The sequence below is a fragment of the Microcaecilia unicolor genome, chromosome 1 (assembly GCF_901765095.1).
Source record: "Microcaecilia unicolor chromosome 1, aMicUni1.1, whole genome shotgun sequence".
Taxonomy (NCBI): domain Eukaryota; kingdom Metazoa; phylum Chordata; class Amphibia; order Gymnophiona; family Siphonopidae; genus Microcaecilia; species Microcaecilia unicolor.
This window is the reverse complement of record NC_044031.1, coordinates 314,520,182-314,547,064: the sequence shown is the minus strand read 5'-3', so window position 1 is coordinate 314,547,064 and position 26,883 is coordinate 314,520,182.

Sequence of the window (26,883 nt, the reverse complement as noted above, 5' to 3'; positions counted from 1 at the left end):
TCAAAAATAAGACTACCAATGCAGATAGGCTGGAAGGGATTCAGAAAAGACTCCAAATAGTGCAAGGTCTACATCCAAAGACCTAAGAGATGAGAATAATTGACTTAACTATGGGACAGATACTCAAAGCTCTGGCGCTATACTGAACAGTGCCGGAGAAACAGCGCAGCAAAAGCACTCCAGCACAACTCCCTAATGCTCAACTCTGAGTTTTAAGAAAAAGGCGCTCTCTTCGCGTTGAGAATTAGGGAGTTTGGTGGAAGGATAGTGTCTGGCACATGCGCTCTAGAGTTCTGCATTAAGCACATGCCCAGAACGCCACAGGGGGAGGAGGGAAAGGAGAAGGAAGGGGTGCCGGTTTCCAACTCTTATCCGACTCATTTCATCTCTTTATCAATTTTTCCTCAATGTGCATCCCGAGATAAATACATGGGTGTTCCTTTTAACGGAGCTAAAGGTTTGCATATTTTCATGTTACATAATTCATCACTTGAAACAAATGCACCGCAGACACAAGTGACCTACCGGGAGAAGCCTGAGGGCGAGCCAAAGAGAAGTTGTATGCTTGGAGGAGGGGAGGGGGGCCTTCTCCTGCCTCTTCTGCTCCCTTATGCCAGCTCAGAGTTGACGGAATGTTGGCAGCAAGGGGAGCGCCCTTGTTAGGTGCTCTGTCTTCTGTGCATAGGGGAGGAATAGGGAATGACCTTATCAGCATGCATTTGCATGTTCATTGCCAGTGTTGTATAGTAAGGAAGTAAAAGTAATGCGTTACAATACTTAAGTAAACATTTCATTGCTTTACTTGTTACTGAGTACAAGACAAGCATGAGCGCTTTTACTTGTAATGAAGTATTACCTGAGCCATTTTTAAGTACTTTTACCCCATTACCAGGGGCGTAGCCAGACTTCGGCGGGAGGGGGGTTCAGAGCCCGAGGTGAGGGGGCACATTTTAGCCCCTCCTCTCCGGCGCCGCCAACCCCCCCAACTGCCATTGCCGACCCCCCCCCCCGCCACCGCCAGCACCACCACCAACAATTTTGACCCCCCCCCCCCCGCCGACAACCCTCTCGACCCCCCGCCCACCCGCCCGCTGTCGCCTACCTTTGCTGGTGGGGAACCCCAAACCCCGCCAGCCGAGGTCCTCTTCTTCCTTCGTTCTGTTTCTGAGTCTGACGTCCTGCAGGGCTTCATTCTGTTTCTGTGAGTCTGACGTCCTGCACGTTGTACGTGCAGGACGTCAGACTCAGAAACAAAACGAAGGAAGAAGACTTCGGCTGGCGGGTGTTTGGGTACCCCGCCAGCAAAGGTAGCAGATGGCGATGGTGGGTTGGCGGCGAGAAGGGGGGTTGAGAAGGTCGTCGGCAGCAGGGTCTAGAGCTAAATCTATGGGGGCCCAGGCCCCCGTGGCCCCATAGTAGCTACGCCCCTGCTCATTACATGCTGCTTCCTTACAAGTAAAATGCTGAAGTACTAAATTTTGTTCCCCCTCCTCCTTTTCACATGGCTCTGACATCTTCCCTCCCGCTTTCCCCCAATGAGGTCCTTAAAATTTGCCTTCCCTCTCTAGCAGCGGTTAAGGCATCCTCTCTCCGGTCTAGTCTCACTCTGTTTAGCATTGCTCTCCCTCCCCTTATTATCTGGTCCTTAAAACTTGCCTTCATAAGTTTCCGAGGTGCCGGGAGGGGAGAAGGGGTCCAGGTCGGGTCAGGCAGCTCATTACTCACTCTTTGAACATCCACTCCATGTCCTTGATCTGCTTCCTAGAGAACTCCTTGAACTCTGTGTATGGTTGGGCTGCTGTGGCTGGTAGTCGCTGACGCCCTTGGTTCAGGTCGCAAAGCCTCTGCAGCTTGGTGCTGGGCTTCGAGTCTGTCGCCATTGCTGCTCTGCCCACCCCAGGATTGCCATTCTAAGCACTCCATGAACTTAATGGGCTGCCTTCAACCACCACTGCTTTCCTCCCTCTTCCCTGCTGCAACTTCCTGTTCCGCATGGGCAGAACATGTTACAGGGAAGATCGAAGCCCCAAGGCAGCACTTTTCAATTGCTGGCGGCTGTGGTGCCTCTATCGCCTGCAGCGATCAACGTAATTAGCAGCACCAGTGAGCGGGGGGGGGGTGGAAGGAGAGAAACGATGGACCTGCTCTGCTGGACCAGGAAAGGGGAGGGGGAGGGAAGGAGGGACAGACAAACAGGCAAGAAGAGGTGCTGGACAGAAAGGGGCGAGGGAGAGGGATAGATGCTGGACTAGCTTGAAGGGGGGTGGGTGTGGGGATGGAGAGTGGGTGTGTTCTGTGCTAATCCATTAGCACAGCTACGTTGCCGCTCATTAACCGAATAACACGTGGTTAGCGTGTGAGGCCTTACCGCCTCAAAATAGGTGGCAGTAGAGACTAATGGGAAAGTTAGCGCATAGCCATCAATTCAAACAATAGAAAAATCAGCCATTTTACTCACGTGGTAAAAATGGCCTTAGCATGCAGAAATGCGCCATATAAGCAGAGGCCTATCTAGGTGGGTCACCAGGGGAGCGACCGCTCCCCCAAACAGACATCCTATAGCAACGGCGCCTATTTTTGATGTGATCTGTCGTGTTTAAATTAAGCGCTGGTGCCGTCGGCAGTCTGCTGTCGCTCCCCCTATGCCCTCCACCTGGCTACACTTCTGCATGTAAGGACATAGTAAGGGCACTTTTTACAGTGGTTTGGTACAAGAGTCCCTAAGGCAGAATGCAGCTGAGCATTACGGCTAGCCTTAGGGGTGTAACTGTAACAGTCATGTGTATAAATGTTAATATTCTTACAGGCACAACTGGCGCCTAACTTTAGAGAACCCGTTATAGAATGAGGGGGATAGTGGACAGACTAGATGGGTCTTATCCGTCAACATATATTCCATGTAATTATAGGAGTAAAAAAACTCAGTCCTGGCTTAGTGGGGTCCTTGATGAACTGAAGCCGTATGTAATCCCACAACAGACGCACTCAGTAACCTCTGATATCTTGTCACCACCTGCTGCTCCTGCAGCCACCCTGTGCTTGGAACTGCACAGAGCCTGACAGTCTCGCAATATCTCGTGCACAATGCTTGGAGCAGCGCCAGACAGTGAAAAAGCAAATCAGAGGTTCTGCCCCAGGTTAGCAGAATACTGAATGCGCCAAAATAAGTTCCCAAGGAAGAGGGAACCAAAGATCAAATTCTACTGAAACTTTCTTCTTGTATCTAAAACATTATCACTAGCATAACAACTCCCTCTCTCCCCATGAAACAAGCCAGGCCAGGATTCTCCTCCCCTTTTCCACCCAATGCATGCCTCTTAATGTGCCAAATTTCCAGGAATAAGATCTTTTTGACTTTGTAACTTATACGAGGATTATTCTGATATGGAAAGCAAGGACACCACTGCTGTCTACGAAGATAAACGGCTCAGTTTGGAAGGCATCAGTCATTATACAACAGAGTCACTCCTGCAAAGAAGGGGTTGTTGAGAGGCACCACAGCAGTGCCAAAAAGCTCCCACATTACCCTTTCTTGGTCACGTAACCTCAGTCAAGCGTCCTGGGATCGGCCTGTTCCAGGACTTGGAGTTTGCACTGCCAATAATAACAAGAAAGAAGAAAAGATATTTTTTTTAGGATGGGTTCAGATGAGGATGAGACAGAAGACAGCACTGAACGCAGAGAGCAAACCCAAACCAACCCTAGAACACCTGCTGCATGGCAAAGACCTGTGAAAAAAAAAAGCCGCTGTCTTTTGGCACTTGACCAAAAATCCTCTACAGAAAAACAGAGAATCTCTTTGAAACCAAAATCTGGCAAAGAAGTGAAAAAGAAAAAAAAAATCTATGACAAAAGGGAAAAAAAAACCCCTCCACCTGTCTGCAATAGCTGTAGAGATCACGTCCTGCATTTTCTTTGCCTTAAAAAAACAAAAAACTAGTTTCAGCAGAAAGAGAGAGAGAGAGAGAAAACCAGAAACAAGATAATGCATATATAAACAATGAAAAGCAATTAATTATTTTGCTTTCTACAGCTTGTCACCATTTCTCTTCTATTCTGTCACATATTTATGCATCACCAACACTGCTACAGTACATTTAAAAAATATAAATACAGCTTCAATGATTTCTGCTGCCTTTGTGGTAAATGAAGTTGCAGGAGATTTGGAGGGGTGCCCTCCCTTCTGTGGATAAGAGGAAGCCTGCTGCTTGGAGGTCAAAGGGACAGGGTTAGAGCAGGAGAGAGTTGTGCATTCACTGGGAGAAGCCTGGGAAGCTGTGCTTGCCATCAGGTCTTCTGACTCACTCCAGGGGATGATTGCAGTTAACATCTGGCAGTGAGTCACGTGATGTTGGTACCCAGGTGGCTCCGACCTCTGGCTCTGCTCCTGTTTCCCCGTTTCTTATGCTAAAATGCTGAAGACCAGATTGTTGGACTGGTTTTTATTTTCAGTGGGCCACATAGCCTGACATATCAGGACCCAGCACAGGGTAAGAGGCCCAGACCTGCACAGCTCAGGGGAGTAGCCAGACATTTGGGGGGAGTGGCACTAGGCATATAGGTATGAGTAGTGCTTGGTATACTCCTAAATAAAGCCTTAGAGTGCACTTGATAGTGGATATCTAAGTAAACAGTCTGTCCTGCATCAACATTTGCACTTATGGAAACATTGGAAACAGTGGTCCGCTTGGCTTCTATGGCCACTCTCATTTTGGTTTTTCAACTGCCCTGAGCTGGGTAATGTTTAAATGACACTTGTTCAGTGATTTTTGTGACCCATTTGTCACCTAGTTAGAAGACAAAAACAAGCATTTTGGGGTCTTTGGCACCTTATATATAAGTACATAAGTATTGCCATACTTATACAGACCCAAGGTCAATCAAGCCCAGCATCCTGCTTCTCACAGTGGCCAATCCAGGTCACAAGTACCTGGCAAGATCCCAAAAAAGTACAATACATTTTATGCTGCTTATCCTAGAAATAAGCAATGGCTTTTCTCCAAGTCCATTTTAATAATGGTCTAAGGACTTTTCCTTTAGGAAGCCATCCAAACCTTTTTAAACCCCGCTAAGCTAACTGCTTTTACTACATTCTATGGCATCGAATTCCAGAGTTTAATTACACATTGAGTGAAGAAACATTTTCTCTAATTTGTTTTAAATTTACTACTTTGTAGCTTCATTGCATGCCCCCTAGTCCTAGTATTTTTGGAAAGAGTAAACAAGCAATTCACGCCTACCCGTTCCACTCCACTCATTATTTCATAGACTTCTATCGTATCTCCCTTCAGCCATCTTTTCTCTAAGCTGAAGAGCCCTAGCTGCTTCAGCCTTTCCTCATAGGGAAATCTTACCATCCCCTTTACCATTTTTTTCATCGCCCTTCTCTGTACCTTTTCTAATTCCATGATATCTTTTTTGAGATGCAGCAACCAGAATTGAACACAATATTCGAGGTGCAGTCACACCATGGAGCAATACAAAGGCATTATAACATCCTCATTTTTGTTTTTTATTCCTTTTCTAATAATACCTAACATTCTAATTGCTTCTTAGCCGCTGCCGCACACTGAGCAGAGGGTTTCAACGTATCATCAACGACAACACCTAGATCCCTTTCCTGGTCACTGACTCCTAACATGGAACCTTGCATTACATAGCTATAATTCGGGTTCCTCTTTCCTACATGCATCACTTTGCACTTGCTCACATTAAACGTCTTCTGCCATTTAGACGCCCAGTCTCGTAAGGTCCTCTTGTAATTTTTCACAATCCTCTTGCGATTTAACAACTTTGAATAACTTTGTATCATCAGCAAATTTAATTACCTCACTAGTTACTCCCATCTCTAGATCATTTATAAATATGTTAAAAAGCAGCAGTCCCAGCACAGACCCCTGGGGAGCCCCACTATCTACCCTTCTCCATTGAGAATACTGACCATTTAACCCTACTCTCTGTTTTCTATCCTTTATAATGCACAATAGGACACTACCTCCTATCCCATGACTTTCCAATTTCTCTGGAGTATTTCATGAGATACTTTGTCAAATGCCTTTTGAAAATCCAGATACACAATATCGACCAGCTCCCCTTTATCCACGTTTGTTCACCCCTTCAAAGAAATGTAACAGGTTGGTGAGGCAAGATTTCCCTTCACTAAATCCATGTTGGCTTTGTCTCATTAATCCATGCTTTTGAATAAGCTCTATAATTTTGTTCTTTATAATAGTCTCTACCATTTTGCCCGGCACCGACGTCAGGCTCACCAGTCTATAATTTCCCATATCTCCTCTGGAACCTTTTAAAAAATCAGCTTTCTGTATTGTCACTGTATTAGTCTGGGGTGGGGGTGGGGGTGGGGGGTGTTTCTTTTAAGGGGCTCTAGCTTTCTTAGCTGGAGGTGATGTGGGGTTTTGGATTGGGAATAGTGTTGGAAATAGACGTGCACGGGCAGGGGTTGGGGAGGAGAGGGAGTGTATGTGGTGAGATTGTGTGGGTGGAGTTTGTGTGTGGACCTGCCTGCTTCTTTGTTGTTTTTTCTAGGGGGTTGTTTGGGAGGGTTCATTTTGGGAGTGCAGTTCTCATTGATTGATCTTTGTGGTCCTTTGGGGTCTAGAGGAAGACTGTTGGGGCAATAGTATATCTGTTTGGTCTTGAGGGTCTGGGGGGGACAGGGCATGGGCTGTTGCTCTTGTCCTGTCAAATGTTTTGCTATTTTCTCTGTTTGCTGTCTGTGGATCTTTTAGCTACATGAGTGCTTTGCGACTTATTTTCTTGAATGTTGATGGACTCCATTCACCAGTCAAGCGAACTAGGATCCTAAATTATTTTAAGAAGCACCAGACAGAAGTGGCAATTTTGCAAGAAATGCATCTCTCAGATTTTGAACATAAAAAGCTGAGGAGGGCATGAGTGGGAGAGGTTTAGGCTTCCTCTTTTGATGGCAGAAAGTGGGGAGTGGCTTTTCTAGTTCAAAAGGGGTTAGATGTTTTAGTACATAAATTGTTTATAAATAAGAATGGGAGATATGTTATCATTGTGGGTGAAATAAAAGAACAATTTGGGGGAATATTTATGCACTGAATATATATGACCATGCTTTCTTCTCCAAGCGTTTGGCCAATTTGACAATTACACTGTGGTTCTTGGGGGAGATTTTAATGTAGTCAGCCTCAATTTGACTGTCAACCACCTAGAGTGCCAGCCCCTAATTTTACTAACAAGGGAGTCAACTTTCTTATGTCCCAATTACACCTATTAGATGCCTGTACCCCTGAATTCTGATTATTCATTTTATTCTAAAGTTCATAATGCTTATAGTAGATCGGACTATTTTTTTGGTATCGGAAGCTGCATTTTCCTCTAATCAGTTGATATAACACCACCTATTATGTCTGACCATTCTGCTCTTCAGTTTCAGCTTCAATTTTGTCTGGGGGCGAGGGGGTCCCTGTGGTGCCTGAACCCGATCCTGTGTCAGGATTGTCATTTCCAGGTGTATTTCAAGAAGTCTTGTCAGAAATTCCTGGACATAAATATGCCCCCTCCTGGGACAGGGGAGCCCCCTGGAGCCGTTAACTTTTGGGAAACTGCCAAAGTCATGTTGAGGGGAAAAATCATAGGGTATATTAGCCATGTTCACAAGCAGAGAGATGACCTTTACCATACAGCTTCAATATTGGAGAAAGAAACATATTGCTACATTGAGCACCTCTGATAAGAAGGAAATGTTAAAAGTTCGATTGGAACTGGATGCCCTTTTCAATCAGAAGGCCAGATATAATCTTTTGCTGTATAAATATGTTATATAAGTGGGGAATAAAACCGGTAAACTATTAGCTAATGTGGTCTGTCCCTCCAAATTCAGAAATGTATTACTAAGATACAGCTACAGGACACTGTAGTATGTGATTCCCCATCCATCTCTCAGGCTTTTTTAGATTTTTACCAGTAATTATATAGCCCAGAGGACTTGAATGTGGCACAGCAGGATAGTTTTTTCCAGCACTTAGAGCAGCAGCCTCAGGTCACACCTCAGGAAGCAGTTGCACTAGGGCACCCCATAGACATGGGGGAAATTCAACAGGCCATCGACCAATAGAAGCCAGCTATGATGCCGGGGCCAGATGGCTTTGGTAACAAAGTTTCTAAACTCATGGCTGATTTAGTAGCGGACTCCCTCTGTCTCTTGTACACAGAATTGCTTGTTAGAGGAGGGGGGGGGGGGGGGGAATGGGATGGTATCGGAATAGGGACCTCCCCTAAGCCTAAGGGATTCTGAGTTGGTGAGTTCATACCACCCCATTTCTTTGATTAACCAAGATCTTATACTCCTCACCTCAGTTTTGGCATCTAGGTTGAACTTGGTTCTCCCTTAGTTGGTGCATGCGGAGCAGAGCAGCTTTGTTCCGGGGCGGTTCACATCCACCAACATAGTTCAGGCCCTCCTGGTACTTCGTCTTCGGATTGGTGTTGGGGAGCGAGTGGCGCTGGTCGGTCTGGATGCTGAAAAAGCATTTGGCTCGGTAAACTGAGAATATATGCATTGGGTGTTGGGTCGGTATGGGACTGGGGGGATTTTCTACAGTGGCTACGGGTTTTCTGCAAGGCTCCCCAAGCCCAACTTCTATTGACTGGAGCACTTACTGATTCATTCCCCCTACATAGGGGCAACCAACAGGGATGCCCACTGTTTCTGCTTCTTTTTGTCCTCACGTCGGATCCCCTTGCCATTAAATTGTTTGCAACTGTCACTATTGCGGGCATTTTCTTGGGCACTATGGAGCAAAACATTCACCTTTTTGCGGATGACATGCTTTTGTTTTGGGCGGACCATGTGAGGCATTTGCCTGCAGATATCCAAATTATTAACTGTTTTGGCTCTTTTTCTGGTTTAAAAATTAATTATGATAAATCTGTATTGTGGTTCCCCTGGTATTCCCAGTCCCTCTCCCTTTCTCCTTAGATCTGGCAATCCTAGACCTCCCTTCCCTTTGCTGTGGATCAATTTTCTGAGGTTTACAAGGGGTCTCCATACTCTCCAAATAAAGGTTCCAATCTCACTTCTAAGACACCAAGAAAAAAACAAACAAAATCACTAACTACCGTCCAGTAGCCTCTATCCCGCTGATAATCAAATTGATGGAAAGCCTGGTAACCAAACAACTTACCGATTACATAAGCAAATTCTCAATACTACATGAATCCCAATCAGCATTCCGCCCCCTCCAAAGCACTGAAACAGTCCTAATCACTCTCCTAGCCAAATTCAAGCAGGAAATAGCAACAGGCAATAGCATCCTTCTCCTCCAATTCAACATGTCCAGTGCATTCAACATGGTAAACCACAATATACTACTAAGACTACTAGACTACTACGGGATTGGTGGAAATATACTCAGTTGGATCAAGGGTTTCCTGACCACGAGAACATACCGGGTGAAATCAAACTCAAACATATCACCACCGTGGAAAGCGGACTGCAGAGTACCTCAAGAATCACCACTATCACCAATCCTCTTCAACCTAATGATGACCCCACTAGCCAAGTCCTTATGCAACCAAGGCCTCAACCCTTTCATCTATGCAGACGATGTCACAATTTACATTCCGTATAAACATAATCTGACAGAAATCACCAACAAAATCAAGCTCAGCTTGAACATCATGGAATCTTGGACTAATGCATTTCAACTAAAGCTCAATAAAGAAAAAACACACTGCCTCATCCTCTCATCCCAATACAGCATGGACAACCCCACAAACATCAACATCCCCGACCATAACCTCCCTATCTCAGAAAACCTGAAAATCCTTGGTATTACACTAGACCGCAACTTAACACTAGAGAGCCAAGTGAAATCCACAACAAAGAAAATGTCCCATTCAATGTGAAAACTTAAACGCGTGAAACCATTCTTCCCGAGGGAAACATTTCGTAACCTGATACAATCAATGGTACTAAGCCACTTAGACTACTGTAATGGAATCTATGCAGGATGCAAAGAACAAATCCTAAAGAAACTTCAGACAGCCCAAAACACAGCAGCCAGACTTAAATTTGGAAAAACACAATTTGAAAGCGCAAAACCTCTCTGCGAAAAGCTACATTGGCTTCCTATCAAAGAACGTATTGCCTTCAAAATCTGTACCATGGTCCACAAAATCATCTACAGTGATGTCCCGGGATATATGATAGACCTTGTTGACCTACCAACCAGAAACACATCTAAGTCAACACGAACATATCTAAATCTGCATTACCCACGTTGCAAAGGTCTTAAATACCAATCAACTTACGCATCCAGCTTTTCCTACATAAGCACACAACTGTAGAATGCACTACCAACAACCGTGAAAACAACGTACGACCATCTAAACTTCTGCAAATTACTAAAGACTAATCTGTTCAAGAAGGCATACCCTACCGATCCAACCTAAATGTCTGATCTCAGCAACCCAATAAAGCAAAGCAAGTAACGGCCAGAACACATCCAGTCCATTGACTGTCCCACATGAACTTCTTATTACCACAACATCACTCTGTATTTGTTCACACCGGAGACTGTAAACGCACCTTCGGTACTATGTAAGCCACATTGAGCCTGCAAATAGGTGGGAAAATGTGGGATACAAATGTGACAAATAAAATAAAGGGACTCTTCTTTGTGCCAAACAGGCAGCATTTACTTGAGTGAATTCCTTAAAAAAGGTGGTAAATAAATCCTACTAAATAAATACATTTAAAGAGGGTATAATAATTTGGGTAGCATTACCATCTTCATCAAGACCACCCTCCCAAACAGGAATAAAAGCAGATCTTTCCCTTTTTTGACAGATTATGTTTCATTCCTAATAACGTCTCAATAATATTTTTTTGTAAACCGTGATAATCCACGCTCAAGTGGATCCCCAAATATTTGACAACCCCCGCTTCTACCACTACCAAGAGAACTGCTCTGAGACTCAGGACTCACATGGGTGGGTCACAGTCAAAGCCTCTGATTTCCCAAAATGAATGCACAAACCTGAAAACACCCCAAATTGTTGTATCAACTCAATAAGTTTTGACACATTGACCCTAGTGTTAACAATAAAAAGCATCATGTCGGAAAATACATTGATTCTGCATTCCTGTCCTTCTACATGATCCCTTTTATTTCTGCCATTTGTCTTATCTTTGTGGTCAAGAGCTCCAGGGACAGGGTAAACAAAAGAAGCAGAAGAGGGAAGCCTTGTCTCATTCCCCTCTCTAAGTAAACATTTTCTGTTCACTTTTTATTCACTAATAATTACACAGTAGGCATCCTATACAGTATATGTATCCATTCCTGAAGGGCTTCTCTATTCCAGAAATTATTATTTCTGATTTTGCTCACACCTTTTTCAGTAGTAGCTCAAGGTGAGTTACATTAAGGTACACTGGATATTTCTCTGTCCCAGGAGGGCTCATAATCCAAGCTTGTACCTGAGGCAATGGAGGGGTAAGTGATTTGCCAAAGATCAGAAGGATCAGTGGGATTGGCTCTAACCACTAGGCCACTCCTCCACTCCATACAGAATAAGGACTCTCAAGTAACTGTCAAAAGCCTGTTCAGCATCAAGCTTGCCAAAATTGCATCACCTTTCCTCATCTTCCCCTCTTGTAAGGCTGTTATTGCTTTGATAATATTTCCTGAGGCATAACACGTTGGAACAAAACCAACCTTATCATTGTGCATTAGAGAGGGAACAGTTTTTGCTTAGATGCTTGGCCAAAATGGCTGTCAAAAGTTTCATGTCCCATAAGTACATAGGTATTGTCATACTGGGACCAGTGGCATAGCCAGACAACCAATTTTGGGTGGGCCTGAGCACAAAGTGGGTGGGCACAAAATTTTCTCTCTCCCCCCCCCTCCCCCAGCACTTCCCCAACTCAAAATATAAATACTTTAGCTGATGAGGATCCCCAATGTCTGTCAGCTGGGGTCCTCCACTAGAGATGGCCAGAACTCTTCTCCGCCAAGCCCAGCAGGCAGCAGCAATTCCTCGAGCTACTGATGCCAGTACCCCATACATGCTTAGTTGTCAGTGGCTCCAGGATGCTGCCCCCATCTGCCAAGCTCGGTGGAAGGCAGCTCTGGCCAGCTTCGGAAGAGATCCCCAGCTGGTAGAGCTTGGGGATCCCTACTAGCTATAGCAAGGGTCAGGGCTGCTGTTAACCATGCTGGTGACTAGGGCAGAAAATAAAGAAGCACCTCCCCAATTCCCTCTCCTCTCTAATCTCTTCATCTGCCGTTACAGTCACACTGACAGACCCTCACAAATTACAGAACAAGGGATCACAAATTAAAAATAAAAATATGTAGACAAAATTAAACTGGGAACCTCAGCATGCACTGCAACACTGGAGAAAAAAAAAACAAAAGCGCATTTCCTTTTCTACTTAACACGATAAAAAGACATCCACCATGCACATTTCCCAAAGTTAACATATTCCATTTAAAACATTCAAAATAAAGTGATTTTTCTACCTTTATTGTCTGGACATTTTATTTTTCCATCATGTTGGTTCCAATTTCTCTTTCCCACTTTCCTGTCTTCTGCTAATTCTTCAAGCGGCTGTCCATTTGTCTTTTTTCTCCTGTCATTTCATTTCCTCACTGCACCTGCCTCTAAAATATTGATCTTTCTTTTCTGCTTCTGTACACTCAAATTTCATCCTCTTTCTAAATCTTTTCCTTCAGATATCTATCACATTTCCATTTCCTTTCACCCACTAGCTCTCCCATTCCCCATCTCTCTCCTTCCCAGCCTATCATTCCTTTCCATCTTCAATCTACGCACCATTACCATATTTCTACCTCTGTAATCACTGTTCTCTCATTTATTTCCTTGCCATCTCCACTCCCTGGGCCTCTCCCCCATGCTTTCCACCATTCCCAGTGTCTCCCTCCCTCCCTCCACCCTTCCAGCCCAGCATCTGTTCCCTCTTTCTCATAGCCTGATATCTCCCTATCCCTTTTACCACCAGCATTTTCCTGTCCCATCTCTCTCCCCTCTCCTCCTCCATTGTTCAGCATTTTGCCCTTTCTCTTCCCTACCATCCATTGTCCATCTTCTCTCCCTGGATTCATCTTCCCTCTTTCTCCCCTCCCCCGCTTGTGCATCTCTCCTTTCCTCTCCTCCACCTTCATGTCCAACTTTTCTCCCTCTCCCTGCCTTGAGCCCCTGGTCTAATATCTCACAACCCCCCCCCCCCCCGCCCCGCCCTGCCCTGCCCCGCCACACAACATCTCTCCATATTTCCTTCCCCTCACCTCAATGCCATGTTCAACATTTCCCCTCTCTTCTCTCCCTCCTTTTCTTCCACTTCCATGTCCAACACTTTTTTTTTTCTCTCTGGTCCTTTACTACTACTACTACTACTTAACTCCTATGCAGCCTTTCCCTCCCTCTCTCCATCCCATCCCACCCCTATCCAACAATTCTCCCTCTCTTTCCCCTTGCAGCATCTCTCCATCCCTCCCCCCACATTGAACAATTACTCCTCCACCCCATCTAGCACTACCCTGTCTCATTCCCTACCCTCATCCCAAGTGCTCCTGTCTCTCCCTCTCTCCTTGATCCCTCAAGAAAACCTGCCAGCATGCTGTAGGTTTATTTCTCTCCCTCCTCCCACCCGCTGACATGCTGCACATTTTTCCCCTCCCCCCCAGCCAACCACTGCAGTTTTTGCTCTCTCCCACCTCCCAGCCACCCGTGACCTGCCAGCGCGCTGCAGGCCTTCTTTCCCCTCACTCCCCTTCCACCTCCATCCATCAGCGATCTAACTCTGCAGCAGTGCAGCGGAGCCGAGCCGCTACGTGCCTCCTTCCTTCCTTCCGTCCGGCTGGCTTCACATTCTCCCAACCGTCCAAAGTTGAACTCTCTGAAGAGGAGGCGGGGCCAGCGCCGCGGCGGAAGAACCATATTTTGTAGCAGCGTGCAGCTAACACACAGCTGCCCGATGACGCGGATGACGGGAGGGAGCAGGGAGGGAACAAAACCTGCGTGCCGGCAGGTGGCTGGGAGGAGGGAAAGCGGAAGTGACGGTAAGCAGCAGCAAGGGAAACGTCGTTTGGGCTTGAGGTGCACCGTTGCTGGGCGGGCCTGAGCCCAAAGTGGGTGGGCCCAGGCCCGCCCAGGCCCACCCAGGCCCACCCGTGGCTACGCCCCTGACTGGGACAGACCAAAGGTCCATCAAGCCCAGCATCCTGTTTCCAACAGTGGCCAATCCAGGTCACAAATACCTGGCAAGATTCCAAAAAAGTACAAAACATTTTATACTGCTTATCCCAGAAATAAGCAATGGATTTTCTCCCCAAGTCCATTTTAATAATGGTCTAAGGACTTTTCCTTTAGGAAGCCAGCCAAACCTTTTTTAAACCCCGCTAAGCTAACCATCTTTACCACATTCTCTGGCAATGAATTCCAGAGTTTAATTACACGTTGAATGAAGAAATATTTTCTCCGATTCGTTTTAAATTTACTACTTTGTAGATTCATTGCATGCCCCCTAGTCCTAGTATTTTTGGAAAAAGTAAACAAATGATTCATGTGTACCCATTCCACTCCACTCATTATTTTATAGACCTCTATCATATCTCCCCTCAGCTGTCTTTTCTCCAAGCTGAAGAGCCCTAGCCGCTTCAGCCTTTCCTCATAGGGAAGTTGTCTCATCCCCTTTATCATTTTTGTCACCCAATGATATGGGACAATATGACTCCATAATATAACGCTAATTCTACAATTGTGTACCCGGTATTCGAAGGTGTGTCTTGTGAGTTTCAATGAAGAATTAGTGGAGAGAAAAAAGACTTCAGTATTCTCGGAGACATCTCAATTTGAAAGATACATCTTCCTAAGTAAAGAGGACTCCTTTCAATCATAAGTCTTCAAAAAAAAAACTCCACTTTAGATTTAATGTTCATGAAACAGAAATACAACCACCTTTCAACAATACCAACAATATGACTCCACCAATTTTGGATTCTTCCCAGGCTTGGGAAGCACCATCAGATGTGCATGGCATTACACCAGCTCCAGCACCCCTGTTTTTTTTCAATATCCCTGCAGTTTACAGCAAACGGGCTAGAGTTGGAGAGTGGCCTAGTGGTTAGAGCACCAGCCTGGTAAGCCAGAGGTGGCCAGTTCAAATCCCACTGTTGCTCCTTGTGATCTTGGGCAAAGTCACTTAATCCTCCATTGCCTCAGGTACAAACTTAGATTGTGAGCCCTCCTGGGACAGAGAAATATCCAGTGTACCTGATATCCAGTGTACCTGAACGTAACTCACCTTGAACTACTACTGAAAAAGGTGTGAGCAATGTAAGTAAATAAATGTAGGTTCCACCTACTTTTTCAAGGTTTTTGTATAATTGAGGACCTAGACCATCTGGCTCTGGAGAATTTGCCAGTTTCATATTTCTATTTTCCTACTGTGATGGGACCATTTAGGATCTGTAGTTGTTCCTCTGTCATTGCTGGTAGTCTCAGGTCTTTAAAAAAAGGAATCCCTGTGCTTTGTGTTATAAGAGCCCTTGCTATTGTGATCCCTATAAAACTGGACAATCTGACCAATGATCTTGATTTCCCTACTAAACATCATGCTTCTTCCCTTCCCCCCTTTATCCATGCTATTTGGTGCTGCTTGCTGGATGGTTGAACTAGACTGGCCAGCAATTTCCCAGCCTTGTTCCCCCATTGATGTAGCTTGTACTGTTCCTGCCCTCTCCGTTAACAATTCATCAATTTATTTCCATGTAGCCATGTACTCTTCTGTCTGTCTCACTCCCTAGTCTCATGTGCAGGTACTTGCAGTGTTGTAATTTCTTTGTGAGATGCAATAGTTCCCTGTCTTGCCATTTCTCTTGTGCTTGATATAAGCAATGATTTTCCCCTCAAAACTGCCTATGCAGCTTCCCAGAATATAGGGTCATTCACTTCCACAGTGGCTTTTTCTCTCTCATATCTGTTCCAGGCTTTTAGTAAATACTAGTAAAAGAGGCCCATTTCTGAGCAAATGAAACGGGCGCTAGCAAGGTTTTCGTCGCCAACAACCCCCCCCCTCCCTCCCTGGCCAACCCCTTCGTTGTTCTGCCATTGCTCCGCCCCCAACGTCATGACGTTTGACGCGAGGGCGGGGCCCAGAGCGATTTCCCACCCCCCACCCCGCCTCCCTGCCTCCTTCCCTGCCAACCCCTTCGTTGTTCTGCCATAGCTCCGCCCTTGAGGGCGGGGGCCCGGAGTGATTTTGGTGGCTTCACCACCACGAACCTTCGAACCTTTTTGAAGGAAGTCAGGGCTTGGCTTCACTGACGTCAGTGTCCTCAGAACGTTGAGGGTGAGTTTTATTATAGTAGATGCTTTAAAGACCTCATCTAGATACAAGGTGGAGTTCATTTTCCAAATATTATTGCTCTTTGATTCAGTTGCCAACTCATCCTGGCCCAGAACTATATCCACAATCTGGGCAGTACAAGTGAGACTGAACATGGATTCTGAGACTAATATTTAGTGTACATGCGAGTGTGAGTTATGGACCTTAGAAATAAAATGTAAAATCTAAGTCTCCAAAATTTACTGCTCTTTTCATTTCATTTCATCTCTCCCCTCCCCCGACATTGTGGTTTGCATAGACTTGTGGATCACTAATGATGTTAAAATCCTCCAGCCAATATGGTTGACTATTCATCAACCACTACAAATTTGGCTAATATTTCAGAGAAAAATGAATGGCTATAAACATTCAGTGCATATACGTTCCCTTCTACTATCATCAGTAAGATCTCATATCTCCCATGTGGGTCCTGTATTATCTTTTGGGAGTTCATTACACCCCCATCTCCCATTATACGAGGGTTAAATGAAAAATAATGCCTCCACTTCCATAATTCATCAACAGATGGCAGCACTGATGCACTACATGTGTTCATTTGTTCTTTGAAATCTCTTCCTTCACCTCAGTTGGCAAAGAGTGTCTGTGTGAAGAAGCTGTTTTGCTATTGCTTGTGAAATGGAAGCATGCAGTGAGCACTCATCAGTACCGTGATAGAATTTCTGACTCTTGAAGGAGTCCCTCCAATTGCAACTCACTACTGCATACAGGTTGTTTATAGTGATGACTGTGTTGATGTGAGTGCTGTGCATTGCTGGGCCAAAAAAATGTAAAGATTGTGGACCAGGAAGGGCTGATTTGTGTGATCAAAAATGAAGTATACAAACCATGATGAGTCTCACACGAGACAGGATGATGAACTCATAAAGGACAATTGGAAGAACACTTTGAAAGAACAATTGAGAAGAATTTGGAAGCACAAGAAGGAAATTTTGTTGCAACATGACAACGTGAGGCCTCACACAGAATGAAACACAACAGAGGAAATTATGAAGATGAGTCTTACAGTCGTACTCTGTCTGCCACACAGCCCAAACTCAGGACCATGCAATTTCCATCTTCCAAAATTGAAGGAATTCCTTCAGGGGTATCTGTTCAGCTGGAATGAAGACGGATTTAAGGACTGTAAGCAACTCATTGAAGAGAGAAGATGTGCAGTTCTTTTGCGACTGCTTTCAAAAACTGGTCCATCATTGGCAAAAATGTGTGCTGAATGGTGGCGACTATGAAGGAAAGTAAATACATGTAATAAAAGAGCAAGATTCAAACGTTATTTTCCTTTTTTATTCATTATAATATCTTCATTTAAATAAAATGTATAGAGGTGAAGGCATTACATTTCATTTAACCCTTGTATGAGAAGAAGGCTAATTCCCCAACCCAATCCCACTGTAATTTCCAGTGCTTACCCACACCCAAGTCAGTTTCTTGTAGGGTAGCCACATCTACCCTTTCCCTTTTCAGGTAAGCCATCGATTTAGTGAACTTGATTAGGGAGTGAATCCTGTCTACACCGAGTGTCATCACTTTGAGATCAGTCAATCCCCACTTTCCTAAAACATTGAGTTGTTTTGTTGTTACTCATATCAAGAAACTCCTGCAAGGTCTCCCAGCTGAGCCTTTCAGGAGAAGAACCTTTTAGAGGCAAACTGGAATATCCCACCCTATTAAACCTCGCATCTGAAGCATGTTTTACACACAAAAAACAGTCTTACAAAATTGTGCACGGGTATACAAGCATACTGCAAGAAAGTGCACATTTTTACACGATCTGCACATACTGGTAGGTGTTCCAGAGGACATAGTTTGAGAGGAGCTGAGGCAAATTTGCAGTGTACTTGCATATTTCACAAAATACACATGTGTACACATACAGTACACTAAATAGAGACTCATATTTACATATTTTTGGAACAGGCATAAATTTTGGCAAAAGTTTTTGTGCACGACTGGGGATCATTGTACTTTTCATTGGTGCCCTTTTATGAGTGCAGTTTGAGAAAGCAAGCGGGGCAATAATCTGTCAAATGCTGCAGGCCAGAGTTTGGCCCTAATCCAACCAAATTTTAAACCCTCTCCTGCTGCTGCTGCTGCTGCTGCTGCCATCACCACAGCATCTGGTCTCTTTTTGTTTCCAACATCTTCCCTCAAACCTTCCTCCCTGCCTTGACTGCTTCTTCTTGGTGGAACAGCGACAGCAAAAGGAACATTGGTACACACTGTGGAGCCTTTGAGCTTCTGTGCTGTTGAAGGCTCTGCCATGTCCCCCAATAGCAACAAGAAATAGGCATCAGAAAAGGCAGGGTGTGGCAGAACTTTCAACAGCATGGGGGATGCAATGGCTCCATGACATGCATTACTGTTTCTTCTTTTTGTTGTCACTGCCAAGCTGCAGCAAGAAAGGGAGATTTGAGATGGGAAGCAGAAGGGAGAGATGCTGGACCTGGTGGGGAAGGGGAGGAAGGATAGAGAAAGCTGGGAGGAGGAAGAAAGGAAAGAGAGAATGTGTCTGGGGAGGAGGGGTGAGAAAGAATCTGGGGAGATGTAAGAAGGAAAGAGAGTTAGCCAAGAGGGGAGAGAAAGAGAGTGTATAAGGAGATGGAGGGGGAGGAGAACAGACCTGCCAAGTCTCCTGCTTTCAGCGGGAAACTCTCATATTTGCAGGTCATCTTCCCCACTCCCGCCGAGAAGCTGGGATCTTCTGCTGAGCAGCCTCCCCTTCCAGGGGAAGCAGGAAATGATGTTTTAGGAAGGCCTCTCCTGCTGCCACTGGAAGGAGATGCTACTACTGGTGCCACTGTAGGTGGGGCTGGGCAAAGTTATGGGCAGGGTGGAGTGGGTCCTGCATCTCCTAAATAGGAGGTCAGCACACTTGGCAGCTCTGGGAGAAGGGAAGGAGAAGGGAACAGAGAGCCTGGAGGGGGAATTAGGGAGTAGAGAGAGACTGTGCCAGGAGCTATTGCAATGGAAGAGAGAGAGAGAGAGAGAGACTGAGGCCCAGATGCATGAAAGACATTGGTAATTCCCGTTCCCTACCGATTCCATAGCGAATCGGTAGGGAACGGGAATGCATCAACGATAGGGAATGCAAATGAGCTACTCGTTGTAGCTCACTTGCATTCTCTATTCATTCGGTACCTGAGTGGGAGAATCGGGACGTCCCTTTTGATTAGGCTCCTCTTCCTGGTCTCTTCAGCCAATCAAAGCGGGCTTAGCTGGCTGTTGTCAGCGAAACGCGCTCTGATTGGCTGAAGAGACCAGGAAGAGGAGCCTAATCTAAAGGGACGTCCCGATTCTCCGGCAACCAGGAAAATAGAAAAATTTCGCTGTGGAGGGGTAAGTGGCTTGGCGAAGACTCTCAAGAAGGAGGGAAAAAAACACGAGCGCCGGCAGAACAAAAAACTGCAAAAAAAAAAGACGTCTCTCAGAAGCGCAGGGAGAGTACATCCTTAAAGGACGTCCCTCACCTGTGCTCCCTGTTTTTTTTTTTTTTTTTTTTTTTTTCTTTTTTACCTTTTTTGGGGGCCCTTTTCCTTTCCGATTCCCTCACAGGAGCCCTAACAAGAGGTACTGCAGCTCATTATAATAGCTTTTCAACCATTTGCATTCCGTTTTCGTTGCCTGCTACCGTGGCAGGGAAAATGCCCTTAGTGCATGCCCGGGGTGAACTACTTGCGTTTTAAACTGGCTGGAACCAGTTTAAAACGCAAGTTGTGGGCTCGTTAGGTTTTGTGCATCTGGGCCTGAGTGTCAGAAAGGCTGAGAATGTGGGATAAAGTAAATGCCAGTAGGGATGGCGTGGGACAGTGTACCAGGTGGAAGAAGGGAGAGAAAGACGGAGAAAAAAAACAGTGCTGGGGAAGGGAAGAGAGGGAAATAGAGGTGCTCAGGAGGGGTAAGGTCAGAGATAAGAGAAGAAAATTTGGGGAGGGGAAAAAAGTAGAAGGAAAAGAGATGGGAAAAGGCAAGAGGAAAGGGAGGGGGAGAACGCAGGGAAGGAGAGAGATCAGTCGAAAAGGGACAGAAGTGGAGAAAAAAAGAAGGACAAAATAGGTGCTGGAGAGGAGAGATAAACAAGGAGGAAAGATTGGAGAAAGAGATGAGGGAAAGAGGTGAAGGTCAGGATGAGGGAATTTGAAGAGGCAGGGAAGGGTGAATAAGTGAGGAGTTAGGGGGCGTGGGAGGGCAAGAGGAGAGGGAGAATGAAAGAGTTTAGGTAGGAGAAAGAAAAATACAAGAAAAAAAGGAAAACAAAGTGATCCTATAACATAAGCAAAAGAAAGACGACAAAGAATGGAAAAATCTAAAGGAAATGTCAAGAGACTAAAGGAGTAACAGAAGAAAAAACTTACACCCCTTCTCAACATTCAGCTCACGGTGGTCAGTGAATTTAAAGGTGCTAACCACAGCAGGCTGAGCCTGACTGAATATTCAATGTCAGGCCTAATCCAGGCCGCAGCATTGAATATCTGGGGCATTGGTAGCTGTGAGAAATGATCTAGGTGCCATCGAAATTCAGATCAATACCCAGATAACTGGTCAGATAAAGATAGGACGAGAGAAGTCCTGGTGCTGCCCTGACTCTGCCCTCAGACTCTCCATGGAACCTTTCCTCTCCTCTTGCCTTTTCCCAATCAAATGGATTTAATCAGGTAGGAGTCTTCCAGTTAAATCCTGCTGAATAGCTACCCTTAGAAATCAGAGGGGAGAGGAAATGTGGCAAAAAAAAAATTTAATATGAAAAGGCTAGAAAAATGAAAACAAATATAAATAAAATAATTTAAAAAAAGAAACAAAAGAAAACAATGACAATAGATTAAGGAATTCAAAGTGTATTATCACTAAGCTGCAGCTATAACTGACCAGGTGGTAAAATTGAAGTGATGGTGGCAGGCCTGGGAGGAGAGGGTGTGTTGGAGAAAGTGATTGTGTGTGTGTATGTGTGGAGGAGAGAGTAAGTATCAGGGGAGGGGAGAAGAGAAAGCTAATCAATGCCAGACTGAGGAGAGGGGGAGTTCCCCCTCCAACCACTAATCTGAGCTCCCTACCATTTGCCCCCCCCCCCCCAAAAAAAAAAAATAAAGCAAAGTATACCTACTGCTTGATCCCCATAGCAGTAAAACAGCATTTTGAACCTGGAGATACAAGAGGTAGGATTGACTGGGGATCGCTCCTACCCCATTCCACTAGACCACTGGGGATTGTTTCAGATAAGTCCAGGTGGGCCTGTGGGGGGGGGGGGGTCGATTCAGGGGGAAGATGGGAGAGGGCTTGGTGCATGAGGGAGGGGGAGCCATTTAGGAGGGAAGTCTTCTTGGGGGGGAGGAAGGAAGGGGGAGTAAGCCACTCTTTATATAACACCAGCCCCTGTAAGGCAATGCCTGGGAACATCGAGCCACATATTAGTGGCCCAGTGCTCCTGGATAGGAAAAGTAATGCCAGCTTTAAGTCAGTATTATTTTTCCACAAATAACGCACCTTGCAGGGTTCAACAAAGTTGCATTATATGATACAGTACTTTGTATAGATTTGCATACTTTGCATATCATTAATATCTAGCCCACAGTAAGTTACAATAATATCCATTACAGTAAAATAACACAAAATTCTACCATTTAACACACATTAAGGGGCAAATATCATGTGCTATTCCCTTAACATACATTAGTAACTATCCCTAAATCTTAGCTGCAAAATTCTATCTAGACCATTCTTTAAATTTTGCTAGATCCATCCTCCAGGGGCATAGCTAGGTGGGGCCATTGGGGCCTGGACCCCCACAGATTTAGTCCGGGCTCCTGGTTTTGCTGGCGGGGGTCCCCAATCCCCACTAGCCGAAGTCTTCTTCAGCACTGGTCTCCAGCATGCCGCGTTCGCTGATCTGTGCTTTCTTGAGTCCTGACATCCTGCACGTTCCTTTAAGTGAAACTGAGCATGCCAAAAAGAAAAGTGCAGGCACACCGCGTTTGCTGATCTGTGCTTTCTTCCTCATGACGTCCTGCACATTCCTGTGTTTCACTTAAAGGAACATGTAGGGCATCGGGACTCAAGAAAGCACAGATCAGCAGCGAACACGGCGCGCTAGAGACCGGCGCTGAAGAAAACTTCAGCTGACAGGTTGGGGACCCCCCGCCAGCAAAGGTACCTGGTGATGGCGGTGGGGGGGGGGGGTTCGGAAGTGGTGGGGGAGGGGCGGTGGCTGGGGGAGGCGGGCTAAAATATGCCCCCCGACTTTGGGCTCTGGACCTCCCTCTTACCGAGGTCTGGCTACGCCCCTGCCATCCTCATATTCCAGGGTGTCTAACCTATTGCAGATTTTGGTGTCATCCACAGAAGGAAAAACCTTTCCTTACTGTCCTTCTGTAGTATCACTTACAAAAATGTTGAAAAGAACTGGACCAATGAACTTGAGGCACACCACTAGTACTTCCCTATCCTCGAAATGAACTCCATTTACCATTGTCCTGGTTTAATGGGACAGAGTCAGCATGGATTCAGCCAAGGAAACTCTTGCCTCACCAAGTTGCTTCATTTCTTTGAAAGCTTGAATAAACATGTCAATAAAGGTGAACTGGTTGATGGAACTTTGTAAGACTGTGCTTTAAAAATGAGCCCTGTAGTGTATCTAGATTTCCAGAAAGCTAAGTTCCTCATGAGAGACTCCTGAGAAAATTAGAGTCATGGAATAGGAGGCGATGTTCTGTTATGGATTAGGAATTGGTTATTGGACAGAAAACAAAAGGGCAGGGTTAAATGGCAATTTTTCTCAGTGGAGGAGGGTAAACAGTGGAGTACCACAGGGATCTGTGCTAGGACCGATGCTATTTCATATATTTATAAATGATCTGGAAATCGGCGCAAGTGAGATTATTCAATTTGCAGAAGACACAAAACTATTCAAAGTTGTTAAAGCAGATATGGACTGTGAAAAATTGCAGGAAGATCTTAGGAAAGGGATAGTAAATAAGACCAAGAATATTATAATGCCTCTGTATCACTCCATGGTGCGACCTCACCTTGATTATTGTGTTCAGTTCTGGTCGCCGTATCTCAAAAAAGATATAGCAGAAAAAGAAAAGGTTCAAAGAAGGATGACCAAAATGATTAAGGGGATGGAACTCTTCTCATAAAGGTTAGGCCTCTTCAGCCTGGAAAAGAGACGACTAAGGGGAGATATGATTGAGGTCTACAAAATCCTGAGTGGTGTAGAACGGGTAAAAGTGAATCGATTTTTCACTCTTTCAAAAAGTACAAAGACTAGTGGACATTCAATGAAGTGACATGGAAATATTTTTAAAACAAATAAGAGGAAATATTTTTTCCCTCATCGAATAGTTATGCTCTGGAACTCATTGTCAGAGGATGTGGTAACTGTGGTTAGTGTATCTGGGTTTAAAAAGGCTTGGACAAGTTCCAAGGTTTGGAGACATGGGGAGTCTGTTCTAATTGAATTGCATGCCCAAAGGGAGTACGAAGTAGCCGCTTAACTAAAAATTGATCAATCAACCAATTAGATGAGTGCTAACTCATTCTTTATAGCGCCTAAATTTGGGTCTTACTGCCACAAAACAGCTGGAACTGAGGATACTACACCTCCACATTACTCCTTGTGATCACAGGTAAGGGGCAAATCCCCATCGGAGTCAGAGGATAGCAAAGGGGGGGGGGGGGGGAATTGATGGGAAAACAGAAATGTTAAACAATCAATAGTACTCTTTTATTTCATTTCTTTTTTAATTGGGATTTATTTACCACCTTTATGAAGAGATTCACCCAAGGCAGTGTACAGCAGGTAGTTTAAAAAATCAGCAACTACTGAGAAAGGAGTAAAGCTAAATAAATTAAATATATGAATAACATTTTTTAAAAACATAAAACAACAATTTTTTTAGCATCCTAACAATAGTAAAATGACCAAATATTAGCATAAATATAATCAATGAAGTAAATTTGGAAACAACAAGTAGTTTCCTCAACTGTGCTGGAGCTACAATCCCCACATACATCTTCCAGACTTTTTTTTTTTTATCTGTAAACTCAGCAAACGCAGTAAAGCCACTGGATGTCCCCTGCCAACTACAGTTTAGAGCACAGTCCCAGGTTCCTTTGCATGGTGTTATTTATAAGCAATGACTATTCCGTCTGAGGTTTATTTATATGTGTGTGTGTGTACAGATTTATTCTCACTTCTTTTTTTTCCTACTCTTCAGGAAGTGTGCTCTGCTCTTCTCTCTCCACAGATGGCTGTAAACACATAAATATACATTTGAAGCCTCAGCAAATTTCTCCAGCTCTGTTTCATTAAAGAAAAGCAAGGACTCCTGTGACTTTCATTGCTATCAGTTTAAGATCGCAAATTTTGTCATGTCAGCACATGCCCACAAAACAATATTGCAAAAAATTGGGTTGTTGGGTTTTTTTTCACAAAGAATTGTCACGTTTTTCGTGAAAGAATATAGTGAAATTCTACCTTACCAGCACTTTGCCCATGTTGAACCCAACAGATGTTGGTTTGAAACAGTGATGCTACCTCCTCGTGGAGATGGTGGGGACAAAAATAGTCAACAAAGACTCTCCTCTTACTAATTTAGAAGTAAAAACTTTAAATATCAACAAACCCAACAGAGCTTAAGCAGAAAACATGAGGAGGAAAAAGCCTCAGAGCCCCACCTTCACTCTAATAATGAGTGACAAGGAATTTAAATGCAACTACCTCATGGGCATAAAAAAAACCTTAATATCTGTCAATGCTCCGTGCAACACAAATTTAAACTACATTTCAAACTAAGAAAAGATTTTTTAGGAACTTATCTGCTGATTGATAGGCCAGTGGATTGATATCCCATCACACACACCAACAAAGGCCTGAGTTTCGATTTCAGCTGCTTCAGGGCGTCTCGAGTGATCTTTCAGCATCACTGGGTTACTACAGTACAGTCTCGATTATCCAACTTTCACTAATCCAACCATCTGGCATATCCGACAGACTCCCCACTGTATATTTGTGTTCAAATTGCCTGCTGTACAAGAAGCACAATCGTGCCCTACACAATTTTTTTTTCCTTTCTTTTTTTGTTACTGTGATACCCAGTGCCTGTTCGTCATGCATAAAGTATGTTTTCCATGCATTTTTTAAGGGGCTACCATTGTTTTCCATATTATATGACTTTTCACTTATCCAACAACAACTCAGTCCCATTTACATCGGATAATCAAGACAGTACTGTATGTAACACTGGCAGCCATAGCTCCCTCTTGACCTCCCCAACCACAATAATCACTCTCATGCACTTCATTTTGGGTTACAAGGTCACAGCTTTATTGGTGTATATCCATGGCATTACCTGAGCCAATTAGATGCTGGTACGGCCCTTTGATGCCAGCCCAAACTCCTTTCTCATGAGTCTCCACCTAACCATCCAGGCGATGTGGAACAACACTTTCCATAGTACACTCCTCCATTCCCCAGCAAATAGATCGGCACACCATCCTTTAGTGCCCTATAACAGTGTTTCCCAAGTCTGTCCTGGAGTACCCCCTTGCCAGTCATGTTTTCAGGATATCCACAATGAATATGCATGGAATAAATTTGTATACAATGGACATTCATTGTGGATATCCTGAAAACCTGACTAGTAAGGGGGTACTCCAGAACCGATTTGAGAAACACTGCCCTATAACATCGGTCATCATCAGCTGATGATAGGATCACTACTCACCCATCCTCCTCGGCCTTATTATATAAATAGTCCCCGGAACTGACTAGTGCCCCTCACCCCTGTGCTGTACTATATAATGTCCACAGTTATGATGAAACTCCTCTAACTCTCTGGTGTAAAGTCCCCAACTTTTGTTTCATGGTCAATAAATGGGTTCAGCCCAGCCTTTCCACTGTCCACAGATCAAGAGCATTACATTCAGAATGGTTTATACCAAATGTGTCCTGCACAAGGCCGGAGAGGTGCCTCAGACATTCCTGCCGCAACTTTGGATGATACCATTTGATTCACATTGCCGCTTTGCACTATCCAAGCCCTTTAGGCCACACTGCCCTACCCAATACCTCAGGGTTCTAACATCCATTATTAGATGATGTCTGCCAACTTGCTGACATCAAGGGCCCTCTCCAGTATTCCTTTGTTTACTTCCCCTGTGTAAGAAAGTCACATTGTGCTATTGTTGACGTAGTGGTACATAACCTACTGCTGCTAACACAGAACACTCCACATAGGGACTTCCACTCCCAAGCTTGGGTTAGCGGTTCTTCATCTCTCTGGGTAAATAGTCCAGGACTACTGCACTGACCTGGAGCATGCACAACTTGATAACTGCACAGTACATCCCCTAAACTGCACAGCTTCCTTATGTCCTGGCTCTGGGAGCAACACTTTCCCCAGGACTAGCAGGAACTTACCCCAAGCCAGGTCCTTCTGCTAGCTCAATCAGAGTATTACCCAGCTGTC